The sequence below is a fragment of the Lithobates pipiens genome, unplaced genomic scaffold, assembly GCF_037356315.1.
Source record: "Lithobates pipiens isolate NorthernLeopardFrog02 unplaced genomic scaffold, aLitPip1_a1.2 Scaffold_28, whole genome shotgun sequence".
Lineage (NCBI taxonomy): Eukaryota > Metazoa > Chordata > Amphibia > Anura > Ranidae > Lithobates > Lithobates pipiens.
Window position 1 is genome coordinate 4050711 of NW_027507789.1, and position 14104 is coordinate 4064814.

A 14104-nucleotide genomic window follows, 5' to 3' on the forward strand; every position below is an offset into this window, starting at 1 on the left:
TGCTGGTGAGGCTGCATTGATGGGCGCTGGTAAGGCTGCATTGATGGGTGCTGGTGAGGCTGCATTGATGGGCACTTGTAGGCTGCATTGATGGGCGCTGGTTAGGCTGCATTTTATGGGCGCTTTATTAAAAATAGTGGGGTATACGTGGGCAGGGCAAAGGGGGTGGAGTCAGGGCTGGAGCCGGGGTGGGGGGGGGTCATTAAAATGAGGCTTCGCCTGGGGTGTCAAAAGTCCTTGCACCAGCCCTGCTGTCAGCCAAATCTCATTGGGTACTTTGAAAATAGGAATCTATATCCTGTTGTTTTAGCTTTTTAGTATTGTAACAAAAAAAACTTTTATTTTTTTATTTTCTTTAATTGTGAAGTTGTCAGCGGTTAAATGTTTCCCATTTGTCATAGATGCCGAGTGTTTCAGGCTTGCATGGTGGTCCCACATCTATGTGCTCTGTTCCGGGAACGCTGTGTCCCGGGCTGTGTCCTGGAATCGCAGCATCACCTTTTATTTCAGTTACTGAGCATGTGCAGTAGCTAAAAAATAAAATAAAATAAAAAACGGTATTACTGAGGGTGTAACGGCAGTGAGTGGGCAGTTTCTGCATAATTAGGGGAGGGGCATGAAGTAGACTAAGTTTAAACACTTCCCATTATCCAGCGTATATATAATATACTGCACGTGTGTGTGTGTGTGTGTGTGTGTATGTATATATATGTGTGTGTGTGTGTGTGTGTATATATATAAAATCTTCACTATATTGTCAAAAGTATTGGGACTCCTGCCTTTACATGAACTTTAATGACCCCCCCAGTCTTAGTCCGGAGGGTTCAATATTGAGTTGGCATTGATAGTGAAATTAGGAAATGCGCAAACCACAATGCTAACAAAAGAAATGTGAAAAGACACGGGGAGCAAATGTTGTCCCCGCATAATACTGAATAAAAATAAAAAATACATATGTGGCGCTACCTCCAAAGGGCTTAATATAGCGCTGCAGAATTAGTGAACGCAGCAAATGGGGGGAAATACAGCATTGCTTATAGTTCTACTTTTAGTATATTTAAAATAATAATATAAAAAAGAAATTAAAAAGAGAAAGAAAAGGGAAAAAAAGAAAAATTCGGGCCAATTTTGAAACATTTTGCATGTTAAAATCAGCAAAAGCTTTAATAAATAGCATAATAAATAAAGATGTGAAGCCTCTGGGCAGTGACTCCGGATCTACAGCGCTGTAAAAGATCAATATTCATGATCTAATAAAACAAATAAATATGTTATTCCGTTTCCTTATTGTTTTACGGAAACGTTTTTTATATTCATCATGTACTGTGTGATCTATATTTATTTGTGTTGTGATGCCGCTGCCACTACTACTGTCAGCCATATAGTAGAAGGAACTTTCTGCGCCCAGGGCAGCTGCCCCTTCCACCCACCCCTTGTCCCGGCCCCGGTGTCGAGTAGGAAATGTTTAAATGCCTCCCAGATGCCAACTGTCCCAGGCTGGCCTAACAGTCCCACATCTCTGTGCTCTGTTCCGGCGATGCTGTGTCCCTCGGGATGTGTCCTGGAGTCACAGCATCATCCTCTTTTGAGTTACTGAGCCTGTGCTGTACTCCAAAATTCAATTACCGAAGGTATCACGGCTATGAGTGGGCAGTTTAGAGGTGCGAAGCAGGACCGGGACAAGATCATCCAGGACAAAGATGCCAAATTGCGCCCTCCCCCATTAAGTGCAAGCTTTTGAGGAGGAGGGGGCCAGAGAGCACAGCCCGCGCCTCCTCCCTGCTCTCTCCTCCTCCTCTGCTTGCAGCTTCCCGCGCTGGGCTGACAAAAGTAACGATGCCGCTGTCACTACACCTGTCAGCCTTATAGTAGAAGGAACTTGTGGCGACCCCCCATCCCTACAATAGACGCTGCGCCCAGGGCAGTCCGCCTGTCATGAGAGCCATGTACCTGAGACCGAAGTAGTGGGGAGGCCTCCCTTGCACCTCGGGTCCTTGAAGCCTCTGGAGATGGAGACAGAGACTTGGTAGGGACACCGAGTGGCACGGGTGCCAGGGGTGTAGAGCACCGCGCAAGCCTTAGTCCGAGAGCTGAGCCAAGGTCAAGTTCAGTTTGGCAATGAAGTATAAAAGGGTTAATCCGAAGAAGAATGGTCCAGATCCAAGCTGGGGTCGGTTACAATCTGGCAGCTGAGTATAAAAGGGACAAAGAGGTTGAAGTCACTTCCTGTGCGCCTCCTGGGGATTTTCCCGCCTTTTTCCATCAGGTTGATCTCACTTCCTGCGCACCTCCTGGGGATTTTCCCGCCTTTTTCCAGCAAGTTGAATTCACTTCCTGTGCTCGTCCTGGGGATTTTCCCGCCTTTTTCCATCAAGTCTTCTTCTGCGCAGGTTCGGGTTGGCGCACTAAGGCGTCTTTGGAGCATGCTCAGTTGGCGTGGATTTCCTCTTGCCATTCGTGCATGCGTAGTAAGACCTGGACTCTTACATGGCCCTTCTGTCCACCCCTTGTCACTGCCCTGGTGTGAAGTAGGAAATGTTTAAATGCCTCCTATTGGCATAGATGCCAACTGACAGTCCCATATCCATGCGCTGTGTCCCCCATGATTGCGTGTCTCAGGGATCACAGTACCGCCCTTTATTTGAGGTTCCGGAACATGATTCACAAAGCTATTACCAAGGGTATAACAGCCGTGAGTAGGGAGTTCCTGGATAATTAGGGGTGAGACCACCCAGATAGTGTCGTCTGGGCAGGACCACCCACAAAGTAAGCAGGACCACCTGAAAGATGGATGTGATATGTGTGGGCCGGAGCTCACAGTTGTCATGGTTATGCAATAGAGTTGGTCTGCTTACCTGTTTCCATGTGTTCATCTCTAGAGACCAGCCGACCCTCACCTGACTGCTTTTGTAATCCATCCTCTGGCATGGCTCCCCCCTAGCTCCTATCAGAGAACTCTATATTAACCTGTGCACTGCAGGCCAACCCTTCTGATCAACCATTGTGTATTCCTTTGTGTTTAGCTTCCTGTTACCTGCCGTGTGCTCTTCTGTTGTTCCGTTACCGACTTTGGCGTGTCTTTGACTATCCCTGTTTGCCTGTAATCCTGACCTTTTGGCATGTCCCTGACTATTCCTGTCTGCTTGTGGCCCGACCTTGGCTTTGTCCCTCACCATCCCTATCCTCCTGTTGCCTACTGTGGGTGTGAGCTGGGGGACCCTGGGGGTCGCGACCTGGAGCCAGTTGCAGCCAAGTCCATCCTCACCACTAGAGGCGCTGGTGAACACCTGCTGGCTCTTAGACTCCGCGCCCCAGGGAATCTTATGCTCTAACCCCGGTGGGACCTGTCTCCCGTCCGCAGCAGTCAGCCGTAGGGTCTACAACCTTGCGGTGCACTCCTGATCCCTACGGTGTGCATCTGTCACCTCGCCTCAAGGTGACCTGACAGCAGTATCCCACTTACTGGGATGTCTGTAGTGAGGGGCGTTTCCCTTCACTTCCTGGAGTCCAAAGTTAGGAAAATGACACCTGGAACAACTGGAACAGGTGTCCCCATTGGAAGATCTCCCCACTATTCCTGTTCTGGTGACAACTGAAAATGGATTGTCCCCTCACTTTTTGGTGACAGTGGTCTTCAGGAGAACTAGATTGTGAATCTACACATCTGGGACACGGACAGTAATGAAAGCTCGTCAGATAGGCGAACCCTTCCACACGCCAATAAATAGCCTTAACACATTTCAACCAAAATATTTTAAATTGGTAAAGATGGTTTCTGATTGGCTGCCATCGTTGAATGTTGCATATTGTTATATTGAGTGACTCTGTAAATCTTCATGGTGAGGTTGGTGGTCATCCATGGTTTGGCTCTGTAGACTTGCTGTGTAGGTGCATCAGATGTTTGTGATATGGGGACCTTGGTGTGGTAATGAGTAGAGTTGCACCGATACCTTTTTTTTTTTATCAGAGAGTACCGATACCGATTACTGACACTTTGCGGTGCGAGTTGCATCCAAACAAAACATTCACGGGGTCCCGGAACTTCTCCTCCAGCCCTGTGAGCAACTCAAGCCTTGGTGTCCCAGTCTGCCGATGATAGTAAATCGGGGCCGATGGAGGTGCTCACCGGGCTTGCAGGGATGTAGAGGCAGTCCTCTCCCAAGCTGACATCACTTCCGCCCTATACCCACAGGTACCCAGAACTTCTCCTTCCGCCCTGTAATCACCTCCAGCCTTAGTGTCCCAGTCTGCTGATGATAGCAAATCAGGGGCGATGGAGGTGCTCACAGGGCTTGAGGAGAAGTTCCGGGAACCTGCGGGTATAGGGCGGAAGTGATGTCAGCTTGGGGGGTGGACCACCTTCAGCGGCTTTGATTTGCGATCATCGGAGGACCGCTTATGTAGATTAAGTTTCATGTGGCCAGATATGTACTGTGAGTTCAAACATTTTTTAACCTGGCCACTAGATGGCACTTTAATCCCTTTCTGTACATACACACACACACAGGATTAATCACATGCGATTCTTTGCAGTGCGATTCCTACCTGAATTGCATGTGTAATGGTTCCTGTGTGTGTGTTTAGAAAGCTATTAAAGTGCCATCTAGTGGCCAGTTTAAAAAAAATGTTTGAACTCGTAGCACATATTTGGCCACATGCAAAATAATCTACATAGGTGTCCCAGTCCGCCAATGATAGCAAATCAGGGCCGCTGGAGGTGCTCACTGGGCAGGAGGAGAAGTTCTGGGACTCCCATGGGTATAGGGCGGAAGTGATGTCAGCATGGGGGCGGACCGCCTCTACATGCCCCCATTTCTTTATTTAAATTTTTTTTTTTTAACTATATATACTTATTTATCTTCTCATTTAATTTTTTTTATATTTTTCTTTTTTAATTATTATTTTACTATTTCTATTTATTATTATTTTTCTATTTTTATTTGTTTTAACTATTTGACTTTTTTTTTTATATTTATATTTATTTTTAGTTTTATTAATAAAGCTATATAATAATTTTTTCCGATGTTTTTACAATTATATATTTTATTATATTTCTATTTTTTTTTTTTATGTTTCATTTCATTCCACCTCCATGCTGCTACATACAGTATACACATACTTCTACTTTTTTTTCTTTCTATTTATATTTTTTATTATTATTATTTTACTATTTATATTTCTATCTCTATTTTTCATAGATTTTTTTTAAACCATTTTTATTTATATTTATTTTTCTTTTAGTAATAAAAAAAAAATCTATCTATCTATCTATCTATATATATATATATATATATATATATATATATCTATATATATATATATATATATATATAGATATAGATAGAGAGAGAGAGATATATATATATATATAGAGATATATATATATATTATATATAATTATTTAGGTTTTTTTTATAGGCATAGGCTGCAGACAAAACAAATTCACAAGTTATGCTTACATAAGATGTATGGTTCTAAAATGCCAATAGTGCGGCAAACTAACTTGAAATGAAACATTGTTTCTATTCATGATATGTATATATATATATAATGTGTGTGTGTGTGTGTGTGTGTGTGTGTATGTGTGTGTGTATGTGTGTGTGTATGTATGTGTATATATATATATATATATATATATATATATATATATATATATATGCCCTCATATTGTAAAGCGCTGCGCAAACTGTTGGTGCTATATAAATCCTGTATAATAACATGTATATTATTACAGTGTATATATTCATGTATATACTGTATTTATATATATATATATATAAATAATTTTATTGTTATTAATTTTGCAACTGAGCCAACCAAATTTTACATTTTTTATTTAATTTCTTCCATTAACATTTCATTAAATAACATGCATGCTTATCCAGGTGTCAACATTTGCAACCAATTAATTTTTATTTTTTTATTGTTTATTTGTCATTTTCAATTAAAAAACAATTCTAAAATTTTCAACCACAAGAGGTATACTTTTTTTCTATTTTTTTTTTTTTTCTTTTAGCTGTTTTTTGATGAGGCAAAAAAAATGTCATGAAAATAAGAAAATTAGTAGCGTTTTAGTGGGAATTTCTATATTTAAAAAAAAAAAAATCAACAATGATTGAGAAATCTGCTTTTTTGTCCTCCCCCAGTATAAATGTATTTATCAAACAACATTTCTTTATCAAAGATTTGAAGAGATCGCAGACATTGGATAAGATCGGACACATAGAATATCATTTTATATTTAAACTACTCAAAGGATGGGCAGGAACAACCCTAAAGGGATTCAAAAATCATTTTTCTTAAACTGTTTCATTTTTAGACAAGTTTGTGTTTATTTAACCCCAGCTTGTCTGTTTTTTTTTTTTTTTTTTTGTGCACATCAAGAATGAATAAAAAAAAAAAAAAAAAAAAAGCGCAGGCGTGTATAAACTTGTATGCACAGCGGAGCACCGCCATGACGGCTCCCATTCAGTTTTCTCTCTCTAGGGGGAAGTATCAGTTAATAAGAAATAAAAAGATTTGCCGAGTTGTTTAGCCGACATTTAGACTTTGTTTTACCTCGAAAAACACATTTTTTTTCCTGTCCACCTGCTCTCCTTGGAAGAGGGGTCATTCCAGTTCACCCGGATGATGTGAAAGTTACACCCCCTCGAAACAGGGCCGAGAATAAAACAAACCGCCGGTCCCCATATCAACAGAAGAGTGACGTCCACCCGTCCCGCGCAACACCCCATTCATCCGCCATTGTCCTCCCCCGAGACAAAGTTGTCTGCTCGTCTTTTGTCAGATCGATATTAAAATAATTAGAGGGCCCTTTTCAGTGTGGAAAATGGGCATCGGAGGAAGGTCAAATCACTCGGATCTCCATCCGATTCGGATGGAATATTAATGGGTGGAGGAAGAGGGGGGGAGGGGAGGGCATTCTGGAATTTGCTCACTAAGGCTTAAAAAATGGATTAACAGGTTGGCCGTAGGAGTTGAGGTCGCCTCGGAATCTGAACGTTTTTGGCAATTCCATGGCCATTCCGGCTACAGAATGATTTTGGGATTTGGTGTTTACTATCAGTTCCATTTAGCATGGCAAAAAAAAAAAATACAGTTGGCCAATACCATTTAGACTACCAGGCAGCCTTGAATATTCTTTTTATTTTGGCGGTTGTATTTTCTGCAATTTGTATATATTATATATATATATATATATATATATATATATATATATATATATATATATATATATATATATATATATATTTATTTATTTATTTGTTTTTTTAAATTTTTTTATTGATTTCTTTTTTCTTTTTTTTTTTTTTTTTTTTCATGTAAAATTTGATAAAAAAAAAAGCTATCAATAAACCTGACCTCAAACTAAGTGGAGGAAAGTTCAAAACTAATCTTAGAATGTATTATTTTACTGAAAGGGTAACTGATGCTTTGAATAAACTACCAGCAGAGGTAGTGAGACAGTCAACAGTAAATGGCTCCAAACATAGAGCTATACTCTTTACAATAAAGTAACAAAAAAAAAAAATACAATAAAAATAGGCAGACTCGTTGGACTGCTCGATCTTTTTCTGCCGTCACTTTTCTATGTTTCTGTGTTAAATGGTGTTTGTTGCACCAGTTCCAACAGTTATATAAAATGATATATATATTTTTTTTATTTTTATAAATTGTATAATTTAAAAGTCATTTAAGATCCATAAATATATTCTTATTAGTAAATTTATTATTAATTAAATTTATCCTTCATTAAAAAAAAAGTATTTTAACCTAAATTGTGTTTGTTGCACAAGTTGCAACAGTTATATAACCATTCTATAAAATGTTTTATTTTATAGAATGTATCATTTAAAAGTTATATAAAATTGATAAAATTATTATTATTATTATATGTGTTGTTATTATTTAAATGCATCCTTCATAACATTTATTATTAATTAAATTTATCCTTCATAAAAAAAAAAAAAGTATTTTAACATAAATGGTGTTTGTACCAATTGAAACAGTTATATAACAATTATATAAAATGTTTTATTTTATAGAATGTATAATTTAAAAGTTATATCAAATTCATACAATTATTTATTGTATTATTAGATTTGTTATTTTTAAAAGTATCCTTCATAAATAAAAAATAAAAAAAGTATTTTAACTTAAATGTGTTAAAAAGTGTTTCTATCATGACCTCAAACTAACTGGAGGAAAGTTCATCTTATTATAATTTAAACGTTATAGAAAATGAATTTATTCTTATTATTTAATTTATTAATTAAATGTATCCTTCATAAATAAATTATATATATATATATATATATATATATATATATATATATATATATATAATTTTTTTTTTTTTCTTTTTTTTTTTACGTAAATGGTGTTTGTTTGCACGAGTTATATAACAATTCTATAAAATGTTTTATTTTATAGAATGTATCATTTAAAAGTTATATAAAATTAATAAAATTATTATTTGTATTATTATATTGTTATTATTTAAATGTATCCTTCATAAAAAAAAAAGAGTATTTTAACTTAAATGGTGTTTGTTGTACCAGTTGCAACAGTTATATAACAATTCTATAAAATGTTTTATTTTATAGAATGTATCATTTAATTTCATTGTGAATGGGGGAGGGGGACTCTGATGCGATGAGAGGGGCTCTAATGTGATGGGAGGACATCTGATGTGATGGGGGACCTCTGATGCGACGAAGAGGACATCTGATATGATGAGGGGACCTCGTGATGGGGGGGGCTCTAATATGATGTAGGGTACCTCTGATGTGATGGGGGGCATCGTGATGGGGGAGGGGCTCTAATGTAATGGGAATAACTCTGATGTGATGGGGAGGGGCTCTAATGTAATGGGAATACCTCTGATGTGATGGGGGGGGCTCTGATGTGATGTTGAGGGGCTCTGATTTAATGGGAATACCTCTCATGTGATGGAGGAGGGGCTCTGATGTGATGGGAATGCCTCTGATGTGATGGGGGAGGGGCTCTGATGTGATGGGAATACCTCTGATGTGATGGGGGGGCTCTGATGTGATGGGGAGGGGCTCTGATTTGTGGGAATACTTCTGATGTGATGGAGGAGGGGCTCTGATGTGATGGGGGGGCTCTGATGTGATGGGGGGGCTCTGATGTGATGGAGGGGGGGCTCTGATGTGATGGGGGGGCTCTGATGTGATGGAGGAGGGGCTCTGATGTGATGGGGGCCTCTGATGTGATGGGGTGGGGCCTCTGATGTGATGGGGTGGGGCCTCTGATGTGAAGGAGGGGGCTATGATGGGAAGTTATTTCCTAAAGTGGGTTTATTCATTTATAATAATTTATAAAACTGATTTTCTTTTTGTTTGGCCCATGAATATATGTAAAACGTACATCGGGGCCCTCATGCTGAAAAGTCTGGGGACCAATCTGCAGAGAGGCAGGATGGACATTGTTGGCATTATTTACATAATTAATGCTGCAGATAGGATATATTTTTGTTGGTTGATCCCTTCTGCGGGGTGACTCTCTGATCCCTCCTGCGGGGTGACGCTCTAATCCCTCCTGCGGGGTGACTCTCTGATCCCTCCTGCGGGGTGACGCTCTAATCCCTTCTGCGGGGTGACTCTCTGATCCCTCCTGCGGGGTGACTTTCTGATCCCTCCTGCGGGGTGACTCTCTGATCCCTCCTGCGGGGTGACTCTCTGATCCCTCCTGCGGGGTGACTCTCTGATCCCTCCTGCGGGGTGACTTTCTGATCCCTCCTGCGGGGTGACGCTCTGATCCCTCCTGCGGGGTGACGCTCTGATCCCTCCTGCGGGGTCACGCTCTGATCCCTCCTGCGGGGTGACTCTCTGATCCCTCCTGCGGGGTGACGCTCTGATCCCTCCTGCGGGGTGACTCTCTGATCCCTCCTGCGGGGTGACGCTCTGATCCCTCCTGCGGGGTGACTCTCTGATCCCTCCTGCGGGGTGACGCTCTGATCCCACCTAGATTTTTTGGCACTTGGTGAATTCATCTTTGGAATCCACATCCATGATACATCCCCACCATTAGCTTATTGAGTCCTTCTTCTTTGAGTGTAATTCCCTACACTGGCCAGTAGATGTCCCCCCAGCAAGGCCTATTCCCAGTCCCTGTGGGCCGCTGCGTATCGGGTGTCAGCAGAGTGGCAGGCGATGGCGGTGCAGCTCCAGCCAAGATATGAATCTGTGTTTAGATGTAAATCCTTTATCACATTATCCCCGGCGATACAAAACACATTTGTCAGGGGCCGGCCGCTGCGTGTGCGCCGACAAAAGACAAGTCTGCAATGGCGGCTCCCTCGGGACGCGGCCCGTGAAAGGAGTCTGACTCTACCGATCGCAGGATCGCTTCACGCCTGATGGGCCAAAAAGGAAATGAGAGTTTTGCTTTGCGTAACGAGACGCGCGTTCATCTAATGACATCGCCAGTCACAGGATATCAGTTTTATTTTTTTCATTTAGCTTTTTATTTCCTGTTTGATGTTCGAAATCTGACTAATGAGATCTCATATAAAAAAAAAGAGTTTTACCGACTCCTCTCCTGGGCTGAAACGGCTTCCTCTGATTTCACCGCACACTGTGAGCTTCTCCCAATGTGCATTAGAAGCTGCAGCAAGTCAGATAGAGCCCCGCCTCATTTCCTGGCTGGAGGACGTCCCCATCATCTACTACTGTCCCTGGCCCCGCCTCATTTCCTGGCTGGAGGACGTCCCTATCATCTACTGACAGTCCCTGGCCCCACCTCATTTCCTGGCTGGAGGACGTCCCCATCATCTACTGACTGTCCCTGGCCCCGCCTCATTTCCTGGCTGGAGGACGTCCCCATCATCTACTGACTGTCCCTGGCCCCGCCTCATTTCCTGTCAGGAGGACGTCCCATCATCTACTGACTGTCCCTGGCCCCGCCTCATTTTCTGGCTGGAGGACGTCCCCATCATCTACTACTTTCCCTGGCCCCGCCTCATTTCCTGGCTGGAGGACGTCCCAATCATCTACTGACTGTCCCTGGCCCGCCTCATTTCCTGGCTGGAGGACGTCCCCATCATCTATTGACTGTCCCTGGCCCCGCCTCATTTCCTGGCTGGGGGACGTCCCCATCATCTACTACTGTCCCTGGCCCCGCCTCATTTTTTGGCTGGAGGACGTCCCCATCATCTACTGACTGTCCCTGGCCCCGCCTCATTTCCTGGCTGGAGGACATCCCCATCATCTATTGACTGTCCCTGACCCCGCCTCATTTCCTGGCTGGAGGACGTCCCCATCATCTACTACTGTCCCTGGCCCCGCCTCATTTTCTGGCTGGAGGACGTCCCCATCATCTACTGACTGTCCCTGGCCCGCCTCATTTCCTGGCTCGAGGACGTCCCTATCATCTACTGACTGTCCCTGGCCCCACCTCATTTCCTGGCTGGAGGACGTCCCCATCATCTACTGACTGTCCCTGGCCCCGCCTCATTTCCTGGCTGGAGGACGTCCCCATCATCTACTGACTGTCCCTGGCCCCGCCTCATTTCCTGGCTGGAGGACGTCCCCATCATCTACTGACTGTCCCTGGCCCCGCCTCATTTCCTGGCTGGAGGACGTCCCCATCATCTACTGACTGTCCCTGGCCCCACCTCATTTCCTGTCAGGAGGACGTCCCATCATCTACTGACTGTCCCTGGCCTCGCCTCATTTTCTGGCTGGAGGACGTTCCCATCATCTACTACTGTCCCTGGCCCCGCCTCATTTCCTGGCTGGGGGACGTCCCCATCATCTACTACTGTCCCTGGCCCCGCCTCATTTTTTGGCTGGAGGACGTCCCCATCATCTACTGACTGTCCCTGGCCCGCCTCATTTCCTGGCTGGAGGACATCCCCATCATCTACTACTGTCCCTGGCCCCGCCTCATTTCCTGGCTGGAGGACGTCCCCATCATCTACTACTGTCCCTGGCCCCGCCTCATTTCCTGGCTGGATGACATCCCCATCATCTACTGACCGTCCCTGGCCCCGCCTCATTTCCTGGCTGGAGGACATCCCAATCATCTACTACTGTCCCTGGCCCCGCCTCATTTCCTGGCTGGAGGACGTCCCCATCATCTACTGACCGTCCCTGGCCCCGCTTCATTTCCTGGCTGGAGGACATCCCAATCCTCTACTGACTGTCCCTGGCCCCGCCTCATTTCCTGGCTGGAGGACATCCCAATCCTCTACTGACTGTCCCTGGCCGCACCTCATTTCCTGGCTGGAGGACATCCCAATCATCTACTACTGTCCCTGGCCCCGCCTCATTTCCTGGCTGGGGGACGTCCCCATCATCTACTACTGTCCCTAGCCCCGCCTCATTTTTTGGCTGGAGGACGTCCCCATCATCTACTGACTGTCCCTGGCCCGCCTCATTTCCTGGCTGGAGGACATCCCCATCATCTACTACTGTCCCTGGCCCCGCCTCATTTCCTGGCTGGAGGACGTCCCCATCATCTACTACTGTCCCTGGCCCCGCCTCATTTCCTGGCTGGAGGACGTCCCATCATCTACTACTGTCCCTGGCCCCGCCTCATTTCCTGGCTGGAGGACATCCCCATCATTTACTGACCGTCCCTGGCCCCGCCTCATTTCCTGGCTGGAGGACATCCCAATCCTCTACTGACTGTCCCTGGCCCCGCCTCATTTCCTGGCTGCAGCATCATCCAGCGCTTTGCTCCCCAGACTGACTGTCCTTGCTCCATCCCTTTCATTCATTGGCTTTCAGTTCTTCCAATCATGGAGGCTCAGCATCACGTGTGGGCGTTGCCTTCCCTGCAGCCTGCCTAGGAACGGCCACTCCTCCAGACTCCGCCACCTATCAAGGCATTATGATATCTGCATATCTCCTCCCACTGCTTGCATCAGGGCTGAAGGCTCTTAAGAGGAGTACTGTGACACAGGGCCGGGACAAGGGGTGGGCATGAGGGGCAATTGCCACGGGAGTGCAGTGAAGCAAAGAGGCAAAAAATGGATGCAGGGTGGTACATCCATTCTACGGCATGTATTAATGGTGGGGGAAGGGGCGCGATTTCGCATCCTTGCCCTGGGCGCTGGACGGCCCTGTGAGAGGAGTTTTGCTGGCCCCTCCCACCAGCCGGGACCTGCTTGTATTGCCTAGAAAAGCAGAGACCTAGTGATTAGGCCACGCCCCTTTCATTTATTAGCTTTCATTTCTACCAATCATGCAGGCTCAATAACGCATGCAAATACAGTCGGTCTAGGAACTTGCGATTTATTTTTTCCAAGGCATTCTGATATTTGCATAACCCCTCCCACTGCTTGCATTAGGGCTGGGGGCTCTTCAGCCCCTCCCACCAGCCCCGATGTGCCTCCATTGCCTAGAGAAGTGCAGAGACCCAGTGATAACACCATATCTAAAATTAGGGTCGTTAGTGAAAACAGGCTTTAACCTTCGGGCTCCGCCCACAAGATGGCCGCCACCAGCACGAAACAGGTGTCCTTTCACTTGTTTGCTTGAGAAACAGCTTAAGATAAATCCTTCCCCCTCCCCCCAATCATCTCACTAATTATATAGAGGGGGGGGGGGGGCTTCCTTTAAGGAAAAAATGTAACTATGTAAATGAGACCAATTAAAGCAGAGAAATCCTCGAAGCCGCCCCACCGCGGTATTCCAGTCAATGGCGCTGCGCCTCCTTCCTCCTCTTCTCACAGACGGGATCTCTTTGTGAAATCTTTATTACAAGAGGGACTAATTAGGAAAAGAAAGTGTAAAGTACAGATTAGGAGCCCCCCAGTGAAGCATTTGTTTCAGTAACAGGCGGTGGGGGGGGGGGGGGGTGGGTAGGCGGGCCGCGCGGAGGGTCCCCGCAGCGCCCCGTCCCCTCCTCTGCCTCTCAGCGGTGGAGTAATCAGCAGAACCGATAACTGCCCACTCTTCGTGTCGCCGATTCAGAGCGAAGGCAATTAATTAAAATTGTAGTGCCGCTTGATGTCGGGCGAGACAAAGCCGAGGGGGCTGCGAGAGCGACCCCATGCCGGGTAACCCCCTTTCTCCGCCGCCCTCTGGTGACTAATGCGCGCACGTACCGCCAATGGCCCGTTCCCCCCCCCCCC

The 14104-nt window shown here is 44.9% G+C and overlaps 1 protein-coding gene across 2 annotated transcripts in view; it reads left to right on the forward strand.

Annotated features, from left to right (window-relative positions):
• The window catches only part of NTN1 (netrin 1), a 188286-nt gene that overhangs the window by 10915 nt on the left and 163267 nt on the right, over positions 1-14104 (forward strand). The gene's annotated exons all lie outside the window — the stretch shown is intronic.